The following is an 11,889-nucleotide window of genomic DNA, read 5'->3' on the forward strand; positions in this document are numbered from 1 at the left end:
CATTTAACAAGAATAACAACAAAACTACAAACTGCACTAACGTCAACAGTATCGACAACAACAACAATTACAATTATTAAACGGCAATAGTTGTTAAGACATAACCACCGAATGTTAATTCATGTGTATAAACGAGTTATGTAAAGAATTAGAGAAAGAGAAAGAGAAAGTCAGATTTGTATGAGTTAGGGTAGATGTGTAATTAGTTGTGATTGATAAATTATTAATTATCAATTACATGGATGTGTGGATAGGTAGACGGGTGATAGTAATGAGGAGAGATGATGAAGAGAGAATCATCTTTGAAAGTTTGTATTTCGTTCCCCGGATCCCAGTAATAATTAATGTTTTTCACTTGGTCCCAGTCTCTCCCCGATCCCCTCCCTATCTCAAATGATGTTTCACCTAATCCCTTAACCACGTGCACCTCCCCTTCTCTTTATTTTTCGTCTCCCTTTCAGCCTCTTTTCTCTCCTTTCTCTTCTTCATCGTTCTCGGGGCCGTAGTCTCCGCCTGGTCTCTGGGACCCGACACAGCACGTCTCATCTTTACGAGGAACCATCCTACCCCGCCTCTCCCACGCACCCCCACTGCCACGACCGCCGCCACCACCACCCCCATAGCATTGGCAACGGTAATCCTGACTCGCAGAATTGTCGTCAACGCCAGCATCAACAGACGGTGAGTGGTGGGAGGAGATCGACGACGAGGAGCAGGAGGAGGAGGAGGAGGAGGAAGTGTAACTGGAGGAGGAACTGGCAGAGCTGAAGAGTGAGTGGGAGTCAGACGACAGAAGCAGTCGTGTTAGGGGCACAGCTCGAGTGATACCGTTCCAAGCGAGACCAACACAAGCGACAGATTCACCAAGGTAAAAAGAAAACAAACAAAAAGAGACAAACAAACAGGTGCACATATACTGCACACTTCTATATACACCTAGACACACATAGACATATGAATATATACTTATTTCTATGTACACATATACATACATGAACAATTACCGATCACAACTATAACAGTAACAACAACAACAAAAAAAAAACAACAGCAACAATAACAACGCCATCCTTCTCCTCCTCCTCTTCCTCACCACCACCACCATTAAGTACATTCATAACAAACCTTCCAGCTTCGGCATAGCGAAACCACCACAGCCGACATCATCGATACCCCCGCATTCCCCCCACCTGCTGGCAGCACTCACAGCGCCACCTTACTTACACTGTCGACATTAAAATCACCTGCTAACGATTCTATCATCACCCACCATCGCCACCATCATCACTGATAACCGGCACCAACACAAGCGACAAAGAGATGCGATAGCGGTTCCAAAAGAACTTCGAACAACAACAACAACAACACCCGCAGCAGTAGCACCGACGCCACCACCACCACCACCAACAACAACAACAGCATCGTCATCATCATCATCATCAGCAGCAGCAGCACAGTTATCCCCTACTCCGGCAAAAATAAAACAAAAGAAAAACGAGAAGAAGAACGAAGGCGAACTCTAAGCATTAAGAACATCGGTAACGGAACACACGGCTTGGGTTTCTGCCAGGTACCACCAGGTGTTCAGCAGAGCCATGGTGACTTGTAGCGGCGGCACAGGTAGCAACTTGGAGTAAGAAAAGAGGCAGAAAAGAAAAAAAAAAAAAAAAAGGTGAAACTGACAGAAAAAAAAGAGAACAAAAGATCGATTAGTCATTGCTACCACATGTAACCCGGGTGTATTACGTTGTTGCTCCCCTGTGACTCTGTGGCGTTGATCCATTGATAGATTCTCTCTGTGTGTCTGTGTGTCTCTCTCTCAGTTTGTTCCGTCGCACTATAATGCTTGTCACATTGTCACAGTTAAAAAGGACATTATGACAATCGCCGCGACCACCACCAACAACACAGCAACCGACATTATCATAGACCAACAAACATAAAAAAAAATAAAACAGAAATATAAAAAAAAACTGACTGAGAAGAGAGGGGAAAAAGAACCAAAACTTGGGGTTCGTCTTAAGCAAATATTTCCATAAGCTTTCTCTCCTCTTGTTTCAACTACCGCCAACATCAGCATCACCACCACCACCACCAGCGTCACCCTATCACATCTCGGTCTGCAATACCAGCTGTTATATAACCATCTTCCTCCGCGTCATCAATATCACCATCAGCACCAGAACTAGCTCTCTAGCACCGCCGCCGCTGCTACCTCTATTATTACTACCGTTCCCATCACTACCACTACCATTATATCATCGTCGTCTTCAACATCATCATCATCGTCATAATCTTCGTCATCAATATCCCTTGTCTCCCACTCCATCAAAAGCCTCTCCATCAAGAGTCAGGACAAAAGAAAAGGGGAAAAAGAAAATAGAACGAAAATCCAGGAAAAGCAAATAAAACAAAATAAGCAACAATACGAAGAAGAAGAAGAATCAGAGCCAACGCAATAAAACTGAGCAAATACGTTTAGAGGAACGTCTGGACGAACATTTAGCATTAAAAAGGTTTAGCATAAAAAGTGACATCAACAACAACAACATTAGAAAATAACATCAAAAAATTTGATGAAGATTATGAATTCTTTAAGTGAGCTCCCTGACCAAAAATTATTTTTTTAAAACCAGGTATTTTTGTTGGCGGATTGAAGAGGTATCACCACCACCACCACCACCACTACAACTATTGGTACCATCACAACTACAACGACGACGACGACAACAACAACAACAAGAACAATAGCACGGCAGGAAACAGCAGCAACAGCAGCAGCAGTAGCAGCAGTAGTAGAAGCAGCAGCAACGACTGGAGTAAAGCACTCTTTACGGCAGTGTTTGTAGGTAGTGTTCTGCTTTAAGGACCACCCACAGTGACAATGAGCAAAGACGAAGCTATAGAGATGAAACCCGCTTACTTGGGTCCTGTGTATACAAATGGGTCCCAAGTACAGCTGGACGGTACTTCAAGATCGGCCGATATGAAAACGGACAAGGCCAAAAAGGTCTACGTCCGTGACCAGTGGGATGGCAAAATCAACTTTGTTCTTTCCTGTGTCGGTTATTGCATTGGACTAGGAAATGTCTGGCGGTTCCCCTATTTATGTTATAAAAACGGAGGAGGTGAGTACAACTAACTTTCTTGACTTTCTCTTTTATTTTTTTAAAAAGAAACAACAGCAATGTGTGACCAATTCAAAAATCTACTTTACATCGGCAAAAAACTTTTCACTTAAAAACTAATATCATAATATTTTTGTATTTCTTTTAACAATCCTTTGCTATTATCTTTGCTATATGGGTTCAAATTCCGCCGAGGTCGACTTTGCCTTTCATCCTTTCGAGGTTGAAGAAATAAGTACTAGTTAGGCACTGGGGTCGATGTAAGTTTTCTACTCTAGGCACAAGGCCTCAAAAGTTTTCTACTCTAGGCACAAGGCCTTGAAAACTTTTGAGGAAGTGGGGGTTAGTCGATTATATCGACCCCAGTGCATTAACTGGTACTTATCGTTATTATTTGGTTTGGCTCAGGTTCGGTCTTATTCCTGGTAGAATTTATGTGGGAAGAGGATTTCTACCTGTAAGCTTAGGTATCCATAAGTTTTCAATAGTTTTTCAAGTGCTTAGAACCCTCCTGATAATCCTTGCTGTCCCTAAGAGACAAACTTTCTGTAGGAGTTCTACTGGACATTCTATTCCAATTTCCTTCAGCCATTTGTCTATCTTTGCTAACTGTTCCCAACGCACCACAATTATTATAGACACGACCTTTACAGTTCTCATGCTCCAAATTCTTCCTATTTCAAATTTTAAGAGATTGTACTTTTTCAGTTTTTTGTCCCCTTTCTTTACAACCCTGAAATCAAACAGACACTATTATTATTATCATTATTATTATTATTATTATTATTATTATTATTATCGTTGTTGTTCTTGTTGTTGTTGTTGTTATGATATATGTTTGCATATTTCACTTCTCAGTGCTCTCGATTTCACTTGCTCCTGCTAATATTGTAAGACAACAAACCACAGGGTCTCACAGGGCCTTCTTACTCGATACTTAACATCCAGGTACCAATCTCAAAATCTTCGCTGTCGGTCTTGCTTGCTTTGGTCGATTCTGTGAGAGTGGACAACAACCTGTTGTCTGAAATCTCATAGGGTCCCTTTCCGCAAATTACAAGGTTTGGTACTTGCATGTTAGCTTATCGTGGAAGACACTCAACAGCCAAGCACCAGTCTCAAAATCCAAGCTGTCCCCAACAGAGCAGTTTTTATTATTAGTATTAGCAATCTCAGGACCCTCGGGTCTAGTCTTCATGCCTGTACCTCATCGTTATCACTAATTTCTATTGCTATTCCCTCTAGTTGTAGCGGTCCCCGGGATGAACAAAGTCATTAGGAATGAGAAGTGTCAGCCGTCTTAAATAACCGCGTCCTGGACACAGAAAGTTGAGCTATCAAATTGGTTGTTTGTTCATAAAGTACCTAGTCTTGAGGGATATCAGTTGTACAGGGGTGAAATAGTTCAGTAGTTTAAATATGAATCTGCAGTTCCAGAGGTTATGAGTTCGTTGCAGATTTGTCTTCTTTCAAGTAAGGATGCTTAGACCTTGCTGTGGGGAAAATATACCAAACTTTTCCTGTCGAGGAGAGATTCGTCTCTCTTCTATTTGCCAATATTCAATATTGAACACGGAATGCATAGAACACTTGTTATTCTCCAACAAATTAACTTCCACTGCTTGCATAAAATGACAGAAATTACCATTTGTAAAAAAACCCAGAAAGATTAATACACAAAAAAAAGAGATTAATGCACAGTAGAACATACATTTTCTTCTCGTCAGTCGTTGATAAATGTCAAGATATCTTTCCATTTACATGAAGTGTTGATATTTACTAAGAGGTCTAAAAACAGCTTCGTGCAGCTATGCTTGAATATACGACTAATTCAGATAACTTTCCTTAAACATTTTGTCTGTGTGTCAGAGCGTTCGAAGACACACACCTTGCTGTCGTAGACGTTGGAGGATTTGTTGAGAGTGAAACGAGTTTCGAAAACTATTCAGGTGTTGTGTTTAGTTAGGCAAATATTGTTGTTATCGGATACCCATTGGTCTCTATTTGGGTAGTTCTATGAGTCGCTGGTAACTTTGGCCGAACGTCTGGATGTGACCCAAAGATCCAATGCAGTGTGAAGCCACTGCCTTCATCAAGTTGAGGTCTTTACACTCACACTCCAAAATATCTTGGTTTAGCGTATGGAAGCCTGGACGTATAGCATTTCTTCCATTGTATACCTGTTGTTATATGTGTGTAGATCTTGATGGGGGTCACAAAAGAAGTAAGCTAAATGAAACTCGGGTTCGTATTTTATTTTGTTGCGGTGGGGTTCTGTTAAAGTTTTTCAAAAATAGGGTATTCACTTCTTGAATAATCTTTAGTCAATAATTAACTTTGTACATGATCTGTTGAAAATGGTTAATGATTAATGATTAACATGTTTATGTTATTCAAGGATGTGAAGTATTTCAGTTTGTATGAGATTAACATTACTGTTCCCACTGCCGTTCGATTCCTTTCACTTACCCGATGCTCATCCAACCACCTCCCATCTATTGACTATCTTCTCACTCAAGAAATGAAAACTTTTGTGACGTCTTAATAGTTCCCATATGGTATTGACTTTTACTCATTCATCCAGTCATTTATATAAACACAAATGCGTACGCGCACACACAAGCAGAAACAAAGAAGGAGAGAGGGAAAGATAGACAGACAGACAGATAGATAGATAGATAGATAGATAGATAGATAGATAGATAGATAGATAGATAGATAGATAGATAGATAGATAGATAGATAGATAGATAGATAGATAGATAGATAGATAGATAGGTATAAGTATAGTATACAAGGACTGATAGCCTCAGAAAATAAGTGAAACATAAATCAGAACTGCATACATTTGTGGAGCAACGATTTTGTTATGGATGTTGGAAAGCTCAACGCCCCAAAGTAACCGTCAGTTTTATCAGGAGTGGGCATCTTCAGGCGGTGCAATTTATTCAAGTGTATATATAACTTATTTGTTTAAGAAGTGTGGGAGAGGTGATGAGTAAGGCTATTTGTCTCTATTTTTATTAGCTTTTATTTGGCGATAGTTGTTTAGTGTAGGTAAATTTGTGATGTATTTGCGTGAGTGAAAAGGTTGTTGAGATGTGAAAAGATAAATGTAATTTTTTGATTAGAAAACAATTATAAAGGCCGAAGCGCGAAGTGTGGCCGTGTGGTAAGAAGTTTGCTTCCCAACTACAGGATTCCGGGTTCAGTCTCGCTGCGTGGCATCTTAGGCTACTGTCTTTTATCATAATCTCGGACCGACCGAAACTTTGAGTGGATTTGGTAGGCGGAAACTGAAAGATACCCGCGGTATATGCGTGTGTGTGTCTGTGTTTGTCCCATGCCCCCGCTTGACAACCGGTGTTGGTGTGTTTTCGTCTTCGTAACTTAACAGTTCGGCATAAAGAGACCGTTAGACTAAGCACCAGGTTTAAGAAGAAAAATTATAAGTTCTGGAGTCGATTCGTTCGATTAAATTCTTCAAGACGGTGCTCCAGCATGGCCACAGTCTAATGACTGAAGCAAGCAAAGGATATGAGATCAGTCACAATTGACCTGTTAGGTGTCCATTGTGTGTTTGGGTGTGGTAGAGAAACGGCTGACCCGGGGTAAATGTCGGAGGAAAGTGAGGATTATCAGCGAATGAAGTATCATATTTGTTTGGATTAGACTTAGGGGTGGTGTTAGTGGGGGGGAAATATTAATGGATGAAGACAATGGGATTGCCCTTTATTGGGGGTGGAGGTAATATGCTGTTTACTGAATCACTTTAGAGAGAGAGAGAGAGAGAGAGTGTGTGTGTGTGTGTGTGTGTGTGCGATGTTTTGTGAGGTGGTACGTTTGCCGTTACGTTCTGAGTTCAAATTCCGCCGAGATCGACTTTGCGTTTCATCCTTTCGGGGTCGATAAATTAAGTACCAGTTACGCACTGGGGCCGATATAATCGACTTAATCCGCTTGTCTGTCCTTGTTTGCCCTCTCTGTGTTTAGCCCCTTGTGGGTAGTAAAGAAATAGGTATGTTTGCGAACCAAGCTTGTCAGCATGTGTTCTTGTATATATGTATATCGTAAATGAACATAAAAGTTTTCAATACATTCCTGAGTGTATCATCTATATATAGAAATACTCGTGTGTAATATATATATATAAAGGCGCAGGAGTGGCTGTGTGGTAAGTAGCTTGTTTACCAACCACATGGTTCCGGGTTCAGTCCCACTGCGTGACACCTTGGGTAAATGTCTTCTACTATAGCCTCGGGCCGACCAAAGCGTTGTGAATAGATTTGGTAGAGGAAACAGAAAGAAGCCCGTCGTATATATATATATATATATATTATATATATATACATATATATATATATATATATGTGTGTGTGTGTGTGTGTGTGTGTGTGTGTGTGTGTATTTATATATATGTATATATGTGTGTGTATACATGATTGTGTGTTTATGTCCCCGTAAGATAGCGGTTCGGCAAAAGTGACTGATAGAATAAGTACTAGGCTTACAAAGAATAAGTCCTGGAGTCGATGTGTTCGACTAAAGGCGATGCTCCAGCATGACCGCAGTCAAATGGCATAAAAGAATATATATATATATATATATATATATACATGTGTGTGTGTGTGTATTTATATGTATGTGCATGTGTGTGTATATATATGTATGTATTCTGTGTGTATTTTATGGGAATATATTAATGGCATAATTAATATAGATATTTGATCACTGGTTTAGCTCTACCCGATTGTAAATTCCTCGCGCCATTCCGAATCTGTTGAACATTACGCACAACATGATACGTCATAATAAGATGGTAGTTATTAAGCGAGAGAGGATTCATCTCTGTTTTATAGGAATTAACATTCTGAGGACTTGGGAGAAAGGAGGTGGAATTAGTGTGTGCTTCTGATATATGGTCATGGATATTCCTAAAGATGGTCAAGGATATGAATGGCAAATACTGAGATCAAGCTAAATGACTATAGCCTCCATCGAGGTGTATGACAGAGTGCATTGTCCTAACTTGGTATACATCCTAATGAGTGTTAGTGTGTGTGTGTATGTGTGTGTGTGTATGTGTGTGTGTGTGTGTGTGTGTGTTTGTATGTGTGTGTGTATGTGTGTGTGTGTTTGTGTGTGTGTAAGTGCATACAGTAATCTCTCTATATATAAACGGCAGTTTGTCTGTGTGTGTTTCTGTGTGTCTGTTAGCTTGTACCCTCACCCTGACCACGGCTTTCAACCAATTCTGATGAAACTTGACACACACATAGCCCAATGTCATAATTCAAAACTAACGCAGCGAAAAATTTGAAAAGTTCCCCCAGTTCTGAAAAAAATCGATAAATTCGACATGGGGTCGAGAATCAGAAACACAAACCACAGACTGTCTAGGGGACGCAACTCGACCTTTTTAACTAAAAAAAAATTTACCATAATTTTTTTTCCATTTTTTGGCTATAACTCTCTAAAAATGCTTTATAGTTATTTCCCTTACAAACCCGAGCAACGCCGGGCGATACTGCTAGTTTAATGATAAAAAGATCTTTGGGAATGGATAGTCGGCAAGGTTCCGAATAAAAAAAAAGTCAGACGCTTTGTCTCGATAATAAAAACAATTTTATTTTGAATGCAGACAATAAGAACATTTTGTTTTCAACCGAAAAAAAAAAGTGAAGGGCCAATCTCGTTTCAAGAGGTCAACCTATCCAAAGTCTTAATTTTTGATTGTTAATTAGAATGAACCTTAGTGTTTTGATGGGGTGAGAATGGAGAGCGGTATTCTTGGATAATCATTATCGACAGAAAATTACAAGGTATTGAACTCCGGATTCCACTGGCTGTGAGGTTTTAATAAACATATCTCTTGTAATCTCATTTGGTGAGAAAGCATCGCTGAGTGACAGGTTTGTTTCAGACAGCCATTCATTGATTCGCTGCTGGTGGGAAAGACAAGGAATTCCGTGTGCAATTCGGTTGGCACAAATACTACATGACGGTATTTGAAACCAACTTTTTAGTCGGAGTTATAGAAAAAACAAAGTAGAACTATAACACAATCGTGTTTTCAGTACAACTCTCTTTCTCTCTCACACACAACACACACATGTGATTTTGGTTAAAAGTAATCAACGAGTACTCAATAATGCAGTAGAATGTATTTTGAAAGCAGCTGAAGATTAGCTTCGTCGCTACTCAGAGTTTTGTCATGACGTGAGTCCTTTCAACGTCGTGTTGAAAGACGTCACGTGGCGAGAAAACTCAGAGTGCTGAGTAAATCATTATGTGTGTGTGTGGGGGGATATATGGGTGTGTGTATGGTGGCCAAAATGGGGAATTACTTGAACTTCTGCAATTTGGAAAAGTGAAACACCCAGAATCTCTTCCTCCAGGAAACCTACTCATGGCATCCATCAATCTCAGAGATTTAGGAGTAATTGTTGACGAAAACCCCAGCTGGAGCACTCACATCAACCATAAGATCGATACAACTCCTAAGACAAACTCTTGGATCCTCAACACATTCCAATTTAGAGAGAAAGATATCATCACCCGCCTCTCCTCCTTTGGTGTACAACCACACTTTGTAGAGTACTGTTTTCTGCTATTGTCTCAAACAAAACATTATGGGAATTGAGATACCCCAAAGAGCAATCACAACAATAAGTAAATGGCTTGACTGACCATCATTATTGAGACAACCTTAAAACATTGGAACTCGTATTCTCTCTAATGCTGTTGTGAGTGTGCCAACGAATCTAGTCAACACACAAGACAGCTATTATGCTCTCCACCCCCCACAAAGAACCACCACGTGGACTCTGTTGAGACTAGTGAGAAACAATTATGAACTTTTTTATTACACTTTTAAAAATATTTTTGATAAGGTTCGTTTTCTCAACAAGAACCGAAACATGTAAAATTGCTAAGGAAATTAAAATTTATCTTATATAGTGGCGTTTTCAAACTTCTTTTATATATATATATCCAGTTGAATCAGATCAGCGGAACAGCCAGCTCGTGAAATTAACATACAAGTGGTTAAGCACTCCACTGACATGTGTACCTTTAACGTAGTTCTCGGGGTGATTTAGCGTGACACAGTGTGTCACAAGGCTGGCCCCTTTGAAATACAGGTACAAAAGAAACAAAGAGTGATAGAAGGTTGTGGTGAAAGAGTACAGCAGGTGTCGCCACCACCCCTGCCGGAGACTCGTCGAGTTTTAGATCCTACGACTGCGAGGCCACTGCCCTGACCGCTGGGCCTCCACACAAACATATATATATAAGTGGTTTTGTCTCTAATTTAATATAATATATATATATATATATATATATATATATAATATATATATATACATACATATATATATACATACATATATATATATACATACATATATATATATATACATACATATATATATACATACATATATATATACATACATATATACATACATATATATATATATACATACATATATATATATATACATACATATTATATATATATACATATATTATATACATACATTATATATATATATATACATATTATATATGTATATATTGAGAGGGAGAAAGGTGGTAAGGAAATGACAAACAGGTGAACAGGTGAGAGAAAAATAGAATTGAATGAGGAAGTAAAGGTATGTAGAAAATACATAATGCATTGATAGTTTATATGTATGTATATATAAATATTTGTATATATATATATATGCACATATGTATATATATATATGTATATATATATATATATATGTATTGATATGTATATGTATATATATATGTATATATATGTGTATATGTATATACATATATATATATATATATATATATATTGATATGTATATGTATATATATATGTATATGTATATATATGTATATACATATATATATATATATATATATATATATATATATATATATATATATATATATATATATATATATATATAATATATAAGGGCTTAGTAAAATAAATTACTTTGCCACATACTGAACTCATTAGAAATAGCAGCTAAAGAAATTTCTTCAGCTATTTCTAATACTTAAAGAAGATCTCTCTCAGATAGTGTTTGCCTAAACTAACTCAAAAAAGTATGGGGGAAAAAACATTAAAAAATCAAGTGCAAAGGTTATTTGAGAACGTACGTTTCTAGATTAGTCAATTCGACATTTCTTTCTTCAGCTCAGAATTCCTTGAATCGGATTAATACTTGGTGAAATTGATTAATAATTAATTAATTTTACCCTCAATTGTTGAAATATATATATATATATATATATATATATACCTTATATTTACTCACACACACATGTTGTCTGTGCGCGCGCGCGTGTATGTTTTCATCTTTATAAATTATAGTGTGAATCCGTATGTGTGTACTAATATGATGTCATTTCCGATACATAAGAATATAAAGGAAAAGAAAAAAAACAAAAACAAAAACAAAAGAAACAAATATACTTACCTGAGAAAACTCTAATGGCTTTTTCTGCAGCATCTTAGCTGAACATAACTAATGTGTTTTTTGTATGAAGAGAACAGTTAAGAAGTAGGATTTCCTGGCAGAACGAAGAGCATCTTCATCTTCACTCTGTCAACCATCCAAGAGAAATATGCAAAGTGAAGACAAACGAAGAAAACTTTGTAAGGAACAAAAATTGGGAGAAATATGATGGAATTCATAATATTGTCTCTTGAGGCGTATATGTGTATGCGAGTGTATGTATGCATGCATATACT

The sequence above is a fragment of the Octopus sinensis genome, linkage group LG4, assembly GCF_006345805.1.
Source record: "Octopus sinensis linkage group LG4, ASM634580v1, whole genome shotgun sequence".
NCBI lineage: Eukaryota > Metazoa > Mollusca > Cephalopoda > Octopoda > Octopodidae > Octopus > Octopus sinensis.